Here is a 13,357-nt window from a genome sequence, read left to right as displayed (position 1 = left end):
TGCATAAGTGAAAAAAAAGAAATAAAATAAATATTTATCTGATTTGAGTTTGGCATTAATTTGTGTATAGCAACTGTATTGGAAATATAGCAAAATGCTTGCCTTTGCTGTGCATCCATTACTGTCACCTCCTGTTCCCTAGTCACTATCTAATTAAGGCATTGCCCGGATTTTATGTCCTAGAAGTGAGGTGGACAGAATTTATTTACTGCAGGACCCCTGGCTACACGATGGTTAAATGATCTGAATACATGTGGCTACTTACTAAATATGATTTGACTATTATTTATTAGTGTTGAGACATTTTGGAACTTCAATTCCCATGTATCCCATTATTTCTGTTCTTAGATTTTTAATGAACAAGCACTTCACCAAGTAGATCTCATTAGCACAGACATATCAGGATTGGTAGATTTGTTCTATACTTCATTCCATGGGGGAGCAGGACGGCCGCATTCTGCAGAGGCTGGCAGGGCTCTGGTCTGCTGCCATTGAGTTATAGAATATAAGATAATGCATGCATAATAGATTAGCAATTTGAAACAGTTCCTTCTTGATTTTATATATCCATAATAGGTTAAACCTTGTTCCAGGAGAAGTCTTTCTATTAAGGAGGACTCAATTTATTCCATCAAATTGTCTTCACTACCTGTATCTGGCATTAGGAACAAGAAATTCTTACTTATTAGGATCTCACACTAAAATTCTGTGCATTCTGTTTCGCTTGTAGATAGCAGAGTGACTACAAATTTCTTGTGTTTAAATACTTTGTGACCCCATTAGAGAGAGAGCACAGAACAAAAATATTCTGTGTGTCATAAACATAGTCATTATTTCTAGCACATACTGAAAATTACCAGTATCAACAAGGATATGAAAACCTTCAAATTAAAGTCACAAGCTAAAACACAGTAAATAACCACTCTTTTTACAACAAATGTGAGGCTATGAATCTATCGAATGTGAAACTGTAAGAACTGCATACACTATGAAGTTTAATATGTCTTGAGAATTTCCTTTTAGGTAGGCACATTGCTTATAACGTGTTCACTAGAACCACATTATAATTAGAAATGTTTGAAAACTCCAGCTCTTGATGGAGGATATATCTAATAGTATTAATTGATTTTGACATCATTAATGAATTTATTCTGCTAAAGCAAATGCTGCTTTTTGAGATGAAAGACATGGTTTTAAAATTTCAATAGTTATCTTAGAGACACACAAAATTGGCAAATCCAGATGCCTTTGAAAGTTCATAATCACTTAACCTGAGTTATTAATTAGGTCTTCTTTTTTGAACAACTTTAGTTATTGTTTTATAGACTACATTTCATTTTTTCAGCTGCTGTATTGGTTTGTATTTTCATCACAATTGAACAAATACTTATTTGTGAATCTTCTCACTAGCAATGTATTTCACAAAAATTCTCTTGTGCATTTAAAATGTTTGATGTAGTTTCCAGTAAACCATAGTTATTAAATCCAAAATAGTGGATGAATTGCTTATATTCATCCCTTTAGCAGTCCTTCATTTATTCTTTAGTCACTAATGCATTTATAATAACATTCTCTACCTCTTGAGGCTTTTATTTTTTATTTATTTATTTATTTATTTATTTTGACACAGAGTCTCACTCTGTTGCCCTGGCTGGCGTGCAGTGGTGCCATCTTGGCTCACTGCAACCTCTGCCTCCCAGGTTTAAGTGATATTCCTACCTTAGCCTCCTGAATAGCTGGGACTACAGGTGCGTGCCACCACACCCACCTAAATTTTGTATTTTTAGTAGAGACTGGGTTTCACCACATTGGTCAGGCTGGTCTTGAGCTTCTGACCTTGTGATCAGCCCACCTCGGCCTCCCAAAGTGCTGGGATTACAGGCAGGAGCCACCGCGCCGGGCCACCTCTGAGGTTTTTAATCCCATAAAACATGTATATGGGTTTAGAATAGTACCAGCATGTAATCAAAGCTCAGTAAACATTAGTTATTATTATTATTATTATTAATTTAATTATTCAAACAATTGTTAGAATCCATTATGGACAGGTAGATGCTATGTAAAAATAATCAGTAAGACACATAAGTATTCACACCTATGAAACATATTCCATGGATAACCAACTGTACAAACATAAGTGTGTGCTGGGTAAGATGCTTTCCTATTAACCATGCCAGCAAAACACATAAACATAAAACGTCAAGCCCTTTTCAAAAATATCTCGTTAGTAACATGTCTCCTTTTCTTAAAAACTAAGAATTCAGGGATTTAACAAAAGTTTTAGAGCTGTTTTCAATCGTCATAGTCTCTACAATAGAATGAACCCTATAGTGAGAGCTAGGAAAGTTGGTTCTAGCTGATAGCAAGTTGTCTGTATGACCTTGGGTAGGTCATTGAAACTTAGCGGGTCATGATATCTTCACTTGTAAAATGAAAAGCAAATATCCGGAAGATAAGGCCCAGGAATTTACAGTTTAAGAAAGCTCCTTAGGTGCTTTTATTACTAAAACCTAGCCAGTCAGTGTTACAAGGACTGCTAGCAATTCTCCTAAATCTTTTACACCGACAAGAACTTGAAAAACCAGTGAATAAGTGGATGATATGGTTCTACTTTTTTGTGCAGTATATAAATGTTACATCTGGAAAGTCCCTAGTATTAAGATGAGTGTTATTGATGCATTTTGTCAATTAGGCATTATTTTGGGTTCAAAAAGGCATCAATTAAAATGACATCCATTTTGTGGCAATAAGACATGTCAGTTCTGCAGCTTAGTATGAATGACTTTACAATCTCATAATTTTAGTATCAATCTCAAAACAAAGGAAGCTTTGGCCATGAGAGGAGGAAATACAATTTTGAACTGCAGAGTACAGATGAGATTTTCAGAGGCATTGTGACAGCCAAGGGGTAGAGTCAGGTATCCAGGTACTTGGTAGACAAAGAAGAAATTTTTGAAATTGAGACTTGATGTCAGAAAGAAGATGGGAATGCAGAATCTGTTCATCTGCTCATTTATTCCACAAATAGTTACTGAATTCTGGCATCATGCTAGCCACAAGTTTGCAGCACATGCAATTATAATATAGTCCTCAATCTTAAAGTGATTAGAGCTTACTGACCAGCAATTCTCACTTTAAAAATTTGGCCTAGATCATGGTTAAACTGCTAAGCACCTTTAAAAATTATCCTACCAGGCCGGGCGCAGTGGCTCACGCCTGTGTTCCCAGCACATTGGGAGGTCGAGGAGGGTGGATCATGAGGTCAGAAGATCGAGACCATCCTGGCCAACACAGTGAAACCCCGTCTCTACTAAAAAATAAAATACAAATAATTAGCCGGGCGTGGTGGTGGGCACCTGTAGTCCCAGCTACTTGGGAGGCTGAGGCAGGAGAATGGCGTGAACACAGGAGGCAGAGTTTGCAGTGAGCTGAGATCGCGCCACTGCACTCCAGCCTGGGCGACAGAGTGAGACTCGGTCTCAAAAAAAAAAAAAAAAAAAAAAGAAAAAATTATCTTTCCTTTGTAATTTGATAAGACTAATTTATTCCAAAGTTTCGTTTCAGTGATAGTATCCTTCATGGCCTTTGCCAAATCACATATAATCTCCATGATGATTTACTTTATGTATTTTTCTTTGTATCAACTTGCTATTTATACCTAAAAACAATTGAGACAGCCAGGTGGGAGGCGGTCTCTGGAGAAACTCCAGCCAGCCTCCCCACTGAGGTGGCGCCTCGGGAAGTTCATGCCCTTTGCAGTTGGGTGGAGCTTGGCCCCTCTTCCTGTGTGAAACCTAGGATTCCAACTGTCTGGCAGGAAGCACTGTAGCGGAGGGTTTCTCCCTTGTTTTTTCCCCCTTTTCACCCCATAAAAGCCTGCTTTACTCACCCTTTAAACCATCTGCGAACCTAAATTTTCATGGCCATGGGCCAAACAAGAATCTCATCTTTAGCTGAAGTAAGGAAAAGTCCTGCAACACAATTATTTAAAATATAAAGTTTAAATCAGTACCATAAGTAAGAAATTAATACTGTTTGCCATAAATGTATGGTAACCATAAAAATAAATACAATGAAAACCAAATAATACCGTTGAGTCATACTTAGATGCAATTTCCTGATCAGTAGTCAATAATGGCTTTCATGTTTTTAAGAATGGGTACTAGCAATCATTAGAAAGGTATTAAAGATATATTTTCAACAAATTGTTGCTTTCTCCTTAACCCAAAGTACCCAAAAACAACAACAAAAAGTCAAGTTACTAATGCTGATTCAATTATACATTATGCATAATAGGGAGAACCCTAGGTTTAACAAATACAAAAATTTCCTAACAGATTCTAAAAAATAAACATTGACATTAAAATATATCCCCATACATAGGAACCCCCAAAATCTCGCTCTCGCCTGCCTGCTCTCTTGCTTACTTGCTCTTTCGCTTGTCCCCTCCTCGAGGATCCAAGGTGCTCTGACCACAGCCTGCAGCTGGGATGGCAGACAGAGGAGGTGGCTCAGGGAAAATGAGACTGCAGTGCTGGTGGTAGGAAGATGTTGGGCAGGGACAAGCAGCAGGAGCAAACTATCGCTGAGGACCTGGTCATGACCAAGTATCAGATGGGTGGGTGACATCGCCAACTGGGTACTTTGGTCCTTGGTGGAAGCATCCAGCTCAGGTGTGTGGATACTGAGCCTGTGTGAGGAAGGTGATGCCATGATTATGGCAGAAACAGGGAAAATCTTCAAGAAAGAAAAGGAAATGAGGAAAGGTATTGCTTTTCCCACCAGCATTTTGGTAAATAACTGTGTGTGTCACTTCTCTCCTTTGCGGAGTGACAAAGACTGTATTCTTAAAGAAGATGACCTGGTAAAAAATTGACCTTGGTGTCCACGTGGATGCCTTCATCGCTAATGTAGCTCATACTTTTGTGGTGGATGTAGCTCAGGGGATCCAAATAACAGGGCAGAAAGCAGATGTTATTAAGGCAGCTCACCTTTGTGTTGAAGCTGCCCTATGTCTGGGCAAACCTGGAAACCATAACAAACAAGTGACAGAAGCCTGGAACAAAGTTGCTCCTTCATTTAACTGCACGCCAGTAGAAGGTATGCTGTCACACCAACTGAAGCAGCATGTCATTGGTGGTGAGAAAACCATTATCCGGAACCCTGCAGAACAGCAGAAGAAGGACCATGAAAAAGCTGAATTTGGTGTTTTCATCATCATAGGAGAGGGCAAGGCCAAGGATGCAGGGCTACTATTTACAGAGGAGACCCCTTTAAATAATACAGACTACAAATGCAAACTTCACACGCCTTCTTCAGCGAGGTGGAAAGGTGTTTTGATGCTGTGTCATTTACTTTAAGAGCATTTGAAGATGAGAAGTAGGCTTGGATAGGCGTGGTAGAGTGTACCAAGCATGGACTGCTGCAACCATTTAATGTTCTCTATCAGAAAAAGGGTGAATTTGTTGACCAGTTTAAATTTGCAGTTCTGCTCATGCCCAATGGCTCCATGCTGATGAGCAGTGGTCCCTTTGAGCCTGACCTCTACAAGTCTGAGATAGAGGTCCAGGATCCAGAGCTAAAGACCCTCCTACAGAGTTCTTCAAGCTGAAAAACCCAGAAAAAGAAAAAAAGAAGGCTTCCAAGGCTGCAGAGAATGCCACCAGTGAGGAAACATTAGAAGAAAAGGAAGCTGGCAACTGGGGTGGGGCCTTCTCCCCAGATTGCTGCTCCTGCCTCATCCCCTTCCCACTGTATCCCAGGCTCTGTGAAGTGCAGTTCTTCTTCTCCACCTGGGAACACCCGCAAAGCGGGGGTCTCCTTGCCCCCATCCCAGTTCCCCAACCCACCCCCTTCCAGCAATAACCAACTCCAACTGACTCTGGTCTTGGGAGGTGAGGCTTTCCAACCGCAAAAGACTACTTTAAATGAGAAAAAGAAATTGAATAATAAAAGCAGGAATCAAAAACCAAAAAAGAAAGAAAGAAACTCCCACAGATTCAACAACAAAAAAATGTCTTAGAACAACAGAAAGACTTCTTGGAACTATGAAGTGATTATAGCAAGGTTGCAGAATACAGGTAAATATGCAAACATCAACCACTTTCCTATATATGAGCAAGGAACAAGTGGAATTTCGAATTAAAATATATCATCTACATTAACAACAATGCCATGAAACACTTAAGTATAAATCTAACAAAATATGTTCGAGAGCTATATGAAGAAAATGACAAAACTCTGATGAAAGAAATTAAAGAACTAAGTGGAGGGATATTCCATGTTTATTCCTAGAAAGACTCAATATGATTTTTCTCAACTTGGTCTATAGATTTAACATAATCCCAATCAAAATCTCAGTAAGTTATTTTGTGGTTATCAAAAAACTAATTATAAATTTTATGTGAAGAAGTAAAAGACCCAGAATAGCCAAAACAATATTGAAGGAGAATAAAAAGATACTCTGTCTCTAAATATTAAAAATTTTAAAAAGACAAATAGTTTAATGGAACATAACATAGAGACCAGTTAGAGAAAAGGAATAAGCTCACACAAATGTCAACTGATCTTTGGCAAGGAAACAAAGACAATATGATGGAGAAAAGATAGTCTTTCAACAAATAGTGCTGGAGAAATAGGACATCTACATGCAAAAAAAAAAAATTTTTTTTAAAGGAATCTAGGCACAGACTTTACATGCTCCACAAAAATTATTTCGAAATGAATCATAGATATAAATGTAAAATGCAAAACTACAGAACTACAAAAAGATAACATAGGAAAAAATTTAAATGACCTTTGACTTGGTAATGACTTTTTATATGTAATAACAGAGGCATGATCCATTAAAGAAATAATTGATAAGATGAACTTCATTAAAACTGAAAACTTCTGCTCTGCAAAATGTGCAATTAAAAGAATTAGAAGACAAGCCACAGACAAGAAGAATTTGCAAAAGTCACAACTTACAAAGGACTAGTATCCAAAATAGACAAAGAACTCTTAAAATTCAACAATAAGAAAATGAACCACTCAGTTGAAAATGGGCAAAAGGCCTGAACAGACACCTCATGAAAAAGATACAGAAGACAAGTATGCATATGAAAAAGTACTCATCATCACATGTCATTAGAAAATTGCACATTAAAACAACAAGGACATACCACTACTCACCTATTAGAATGGCCAAAATACAAAACACTGACAAGAGCAAATGCTCACAAGGATATGGAGCAACAGGACCTCCCATTCATTGCCAATGGGAATGCAACATGGCACAGCCAATTTGGAAAACAGTTTGGCACTTTCTTACCATACAATTTAGCAATTCTGCTCCTTTGTATTTATCCAAATAAACTGTAAACTTATGCCCACATAAAAACCAATACATGGATGTTTATAGTAGCTTTAATTTCCATAAACTCTCTATTTATTTAAATATAAATTTCTGTAAATTTCAGTTTAATTTTTATAAACTGAAAGCAACCCTGATATCCTTTATTAGGTGAATGGAGAGATAAACTGATAATCTAATTTAACAGTGGAATATTATTCAACACTCAGAAGAAATGAGCTATCAAGCCATGAAAAGACATAGAGGAACTTTAGAAGCATTCAGATTGGTGAAAGACACCAATCTAAACAGGTTACATGGAGTATTATTCCAACTACATGACATTCTAGAAAATGCAAAGCTATGGAGACAGTAAAAATCAGTGATTGCCAGGGATTAGTAGGAAAGGAGGGTAAATACATGGAGTACAGAGGATTTTTAAGGCAATGGGGTTATCCTGTATGATACTGTAATGGTGATCATGTCACACATTTGTCAAAACCCTTAACGATGTACCACTACTATTTATCTATAGAATTTTAAGAATCCATAGAATGTAGCACACCAATAGTAAACCCTGCTATAAACTATGGACTTTTGAATAATAATGATGCATCAATACAGATTCATTGATTGTAACTAATACATCACTCTGGTGTCAGATGTTGATTACAGAGGAGGCTGTGCAAGTGTAAGGACAGCCAGTGTATGGGAACACTGTACTTTCTGCTCAATTTAGCTGTGAAACTAAAACTGCTCTAAGAAAATAAAGTCTGCTTTAAAAAAAAGATACAGGAAAAAAGATGCATCCCCATTACATTCCTCTATTTTTTTTAAAATGTAAATGGATTCATCTTATTTTGTGGAGTTTCAGTAATTGATCACTTCACGGAGAGGTTGTGTTCCCTGGTCAACTTGTATGTCAATTGTTGGAACTCATAACAAACTTTTCCAAAGAGACAACTGTTAAATTGAACTAAATATGGCCTGAGAAGGACTCCATACTTCTATTTTTGAGTCTTTGTGGAGGAACTGCAACCTAACTTAATATAATAGGTAGACAAAATTGAGAACCTACCTTGGGGTGTGCACCTGTAACAGTGGCTGAGTCTTGGCCAATCCCAGCAGCCATACTTCAATCATTTATATACTGTCGAGTGTTTAAACTGTGTTCAAATAAGGCAAACGCTGAGCTGTAACCAATCCAGTTGCTTCTGTACCTCACTTCTGATTTCTGTAGGTCACTTCCCTTTTTTTGTCTATAAATCTTCCCCCACATGGCTGTGCTGGAGTCTCTCTGAATCTGCTGTGATTCTGGGGGCTGCTCGATTCGTGAATTGTTCATTGCTCAATTAAACTCCTTACATTTAATTCGACTGAACTTTTTCTCTTAAGACAATGTACTCAGCGTGTTTAAATTCCTGTTTTCATCTACAAAAGCTTTTTCAGCTCAGTCCATAGCTGAGCATCTGGACTTAATATTTAGAAAACCCAATATGTTAGGTATACCAGTTAGAGCTTTCTACCCATTCTCATAAAAGTAGAACTGTATGAGTTCTGAATTGCTTTTCTTTGAATCTCTGCCCCAGCATTTTTGAATTAAAAAGATAGGGTAAGAATTCTAGATTTATGGGGGAGGGGGGCGGTTTCTGGATAATATACCATACTTGGATGCACAGTGGAGACTACAGCTGGGTGTAAATCTTTGGAGGTTACAGGTTTGGAAGTTGGAGAAGGCATTTATGTATGGATTACTATTAAGTGTTTTTTTTTTTTTTTTCTTTAGCTAAGAGTTTCTAGCTTACGCCGGTATTCTTCCAAATATGAGAATCATAATCATGGCTCATATTTAGTGGGTGGTTTTATGTGCATGAAATTAAACTAATGACTTGGTATGGATTATCCAGTTAATCCTCAAAACAACCCTAAGAGATAAGTACTGTTATTATCCCCATTTTACAAAAAGGAATTTTAAGCTTGGATAGTTTCAATAACTTGCCCAAAATCTCAGATTTAATAAGTGGCTATGTCTGGATTTAAATTGACTTAGTCTGCTAGTAGAGCTCAAACATCTAACTACTGCTTAAGGAAGTAGCTCAAATAAGAAAAAAAGAAAGAAAACGCCTGTTTAAAAATCAGCCTTGCTATTGGACTTGTGTCCATAAACACATAACATGACCAGAAAAATATACTAAAATAATTTGGGGCTCTGAATGATTCAGGTCATGAAATACTATGCTAACCCAAAGAATCCAGGTAAGTCTCCAAAGCGCAACACGAGTTTATTTACCTGAAAAATTGTGCCTAGTCACCTCCGTTTTAATTTGAAGAACTGAAAGAGGAAGCAAAAACGTAGTGCCTTCAAACTGACAGGTGCATATTAATTTTTTATGTCACATCCACGGTGCTTTTGCTTTTACTAAGTGAACCTTGGCTGAAACAATACTTTGTTTCCTGTTTGATTATTTTGTAATAAGCCTGGGCTAAATACTGGAAAGAATACCGTGAAGAGAGCAGAGCAATAAGCAGAGAACAGAGTAAATGACCTATCTGAGCAGTAGCATCTTCGATTCTTTGATCTGGGGAAACCTCTGATCAATGCAGCATGCAGAGGCACGGGTTAAGGGTTCCCTCTGCATCCAGTGGTGAAAGAGATGCTTTGCCTAACTGCCACTCAGGGGAAACAATCAGGCTGAAGCTGGAGGAGCAGAAGAGAGAGGGAGTGAGAGACCCAGTAGGGAGCCTGCACAGAAGCATTCACACCATGGGCTATTACGGCATGACCCGGAAGGCAGTGATGTGAAGTGCATCACAAAAGCAGGACTAGCCTTGTAAGCTTCTAAAACTGAGTTTTAAGCATCTGTGATCTGCCTCCTGAACATTTGTATCTCTCTGTAGGAAGGAGAATGAAACAGCTGCACATGTTTTCTCCAGTGCTATAGACCTGTCATCAGCACTGCATTGTTTACATGTGGCTATAAGGTCTTTAAGCCCAGGATCCCTTAGCTATACAGCAGGGACAGATATTTACATGACAGCTGTGTCAATTGGAAGCAGCCTTGTGAGCTTGTTTGTTTCCCTGAAGCTCCAGTCACCACCACCTGCCCCCTCCCCCACTGCCCCAAAGACACAAATCTAATTCTTCCCTCTTTTTAAAATGAACTCCATGTTAATAATAGAACTGCAGTGCAGATGCTCAAAATGGAAATAGCTGGCATTTCCTTAACAAGACTCATAATTCTGCTAGAAATAATGGATTTCAAGTGAAATAGCTCGAGTCCAAGAAGAGTGGTTATAATTCATGACCAGACGCCCAAATGAAATCAAAATCTGGGAAACATGCAAAGTGCTAATTTTCTACATCAGTGGAATTTATCAAGTTCTTACTGATTAATTTGAACAGTGGTTTGGTTGTTCAATTGATAGAGCTTTGTTTGCCTTGCAAAGACATCTGAATGACATTGATTTAAATATTATTGCAACTTCCTGGTTTTGTGAAAAGCTTTTAACACTGTAAAAACCCTCTGAATCACAAGTGGCTAACATTAAGTGTTTTTATTTTTATGTTTATTATTCTTTACTATTTGAGGCAAGATTCTTATTTACTTCACCAATGAGGTGAAGAGCAGTGTATCTTTGAAGAACAATTACCATGTGTATTTCAAGAAGTGGTTTTTAATTCATTAGTGTTGCTTTAGTTTATGATTAGTTTTTCCAAATAAAGTACTTATTCTATAATAATGACTATTTACAATTAGCTTAGCTGAAAAATAAACCACTCCTAAAATGCTTACCAATAGCTCAATATTGATAATATACCCTGATGTGGTTTGAATGTGTCTCCCAAACTTCCTGTGATGGAAATGAAGCCAAGTACAGTGGCTTATGCCTGTAATTCCAGAATTTTGGAAGGCCAAGGCAGGAGGATCACTAGATCCTAAGAGTTCAAGACTAGCTTGGCAGCATAGTAAGACCCTCATTTCTACCAAAAAAATGAAAATTAGCTGGGCATGGTGGATGCGGTGGCACATACCTGTAGTCCTAGTTATTCAGGAGGCTTTGTTGGAGGATCACTTGAGCCTAGGAAGTGGGAAGTGGGGCCTAATTGGGTGCTGTTTGGGTCATGAGGACACTGCTCTCATGAATGGATTAATGCTGTCATTGTGGGAATCAATTCATTATTGTGGGAATGAGTTCTTTTTAGGTCAAGTCCGGCTCCCATCTTGCTCTCTCTTACTCACTGTTGCTCTTCCACTTCCACCATGGGATGAGGCAGCAAGAAGGTCCGCACCAGATGCTGGTACCTTGATCTTAGATTTCCCAGACACTAGCACTGTTAGAAAATAAACTTCTATCCTTTATAAATTATTCAGTCTATTGTTGTTTGTTACAACAACACAAAACAAACTAAGACATGACCTAAAACCTCTTTTCCACTATCTTACAATGTAAAATAGAAAAATGTTGTCTGACTTGGTATGTAAATAATGCCTTCTTCTCCCACACTAAGATGTCTATATCCTAACCCCAGAATCTATGAATGTTGCTTTATCTGGCAAAATAGACAATGCAGATGTAATGAAGTTAAGGACTTTCTAATAGGGAAGTTATTCTGGGTTATCTGGGTGGGCCTGATACAATCACAGGTATCTTTATAATGGGGAGGCTGGAAATTAGGGTGACTGAAGGCTACAGAATAGTGGAAGCAAAGAGAGACTTGAAGGTGCTCCACTGCTAACTGAAAACGGAGAAAGGGCCACAAACTGCAGAACGTAGCTCTAGGAACTGACAAAGGCAAAGAAATAAATTTTCCCCTAGAGCTCCTGAGAGAGCCCAGTCTTGTCAACACCTTGGTTTCAACCCTTGTTGGTTTCAGAGCTGTAAGATAATAAATTTGTATTACTTTAAGCAACTAAGTTTGTGGTAATTAGTTACAGCAACAATAGGAAACTAATAAACTAATACATTGATTAACCCCAGGACTTAGAGCAATTAATGCCCTTAGATTGGTGGAAGGAGTGACTATTTCATTAGAACTAGACAACATAGGCTAAAATTTAGTATATTCATTTAGCTTAAGGTACAAAATTTCTAGTCATTTTAAAGTGAAACACAATCATCCTACTCTGAGGCCATGTTAGGTGATTTAGGATTCTGTTCAGCTGAACATGGCTGGTCCCCAAAGCAGCGTGCCTTTGGAATACCCAAAGGGTTCTGAAAGGGCTAGGATAATAAATGAGCTGTCCAATTATTCAGGAAATTATTAACAGGTGCTGTACAATTCATGTTCTGTCATTATACATCATTCATCAAGTTAACAGCTTCAAATTGTTAATTGAGGGTCATATTTCTCTAAGTCTTTTTTTTAAATTCCAATATATCAATACACAAAATCCCCATTTGTTACCTTATTAAAGTGGTGAAGAAATTTTCCAGAAGGGCAGTAGCATAGAACTTGGATTTTGAAGTCAGAGAGAATGCAGATTCAAATCCCAGCCCTACCATTTGTTGACTTTGTGACCTTGAGGCAGCAGCCCAATCTCCCCAAGCCTTTGTAAATGGGGAAAGAATCCTTTCTGTAGGCTTGTTGTAAAGATATAATGAGATGAAGATGATCACTGATTATCTGAGAATATCATCAAGGTGGCATCATCTTCAGCATTGAAAACCTCATCCCAGAGAGTCTTGTCAGCCCTGAAGATCTAGGGTTTAACTTGAGGTCCAAAACCTACATTAAAGTTTCTAAAGAAAGAAGACTGATCTGGCTGGAAAAATATATCTCACCTGCCACTGAGTTGTGAAGAATGTGAAGTTCAGAAGTGGACAAAATCAAGGCCATAGAAGCTGTATTGTTCTCCTGATAGGATCTTTTCACATGCCACCACCTCTTATTTCTTACTTCTTAATAACAGAAGGTAGATATCGCTATGGAAAAATCTCATTCTTCTCTGGAAATATATGGTTTAAAATGAAAATAGCTTTGGAAAACTCATAGAAAATTAGGATCTTGGGTGAAAAAAATCT

General features: G+C 37.9%; 1 pseudogene; it reads left to right on the top strand.

Annotated features, from left to right (window-relative positions):
* Positions 1–4,472: 4,472 nt before the first annotated feature.
* On the top strand, positions 4,473–5,865 carry LOC105528322 (annotated as a pseudogene).
* Positions 5,866–13,357: the final 7,492 nt, after the last annotated feature.

This window comes from Mandrillus leucophaeus, unplaced genomic scaffold, assembly GCF_000951045.1.
Source record: "Mandrillus leucophaeus isolate KB7577 unplaced genomic scaffold, Mleu.le_1.0 Scaffold711, whole genome shotgun sequence".
Classification (NCBI taxonomy): Eukaryota; Metazoa; Chordata; class Mammalia; order Primates; family Cercopithecidae; genus Mandrillus; species Mandrillus leucophaeus.
The sequence above is the reverse complement of the archived record's forward strand: the minus strand, read 5'-3'. Positions and strand labels throughout refer to the sequence as shown.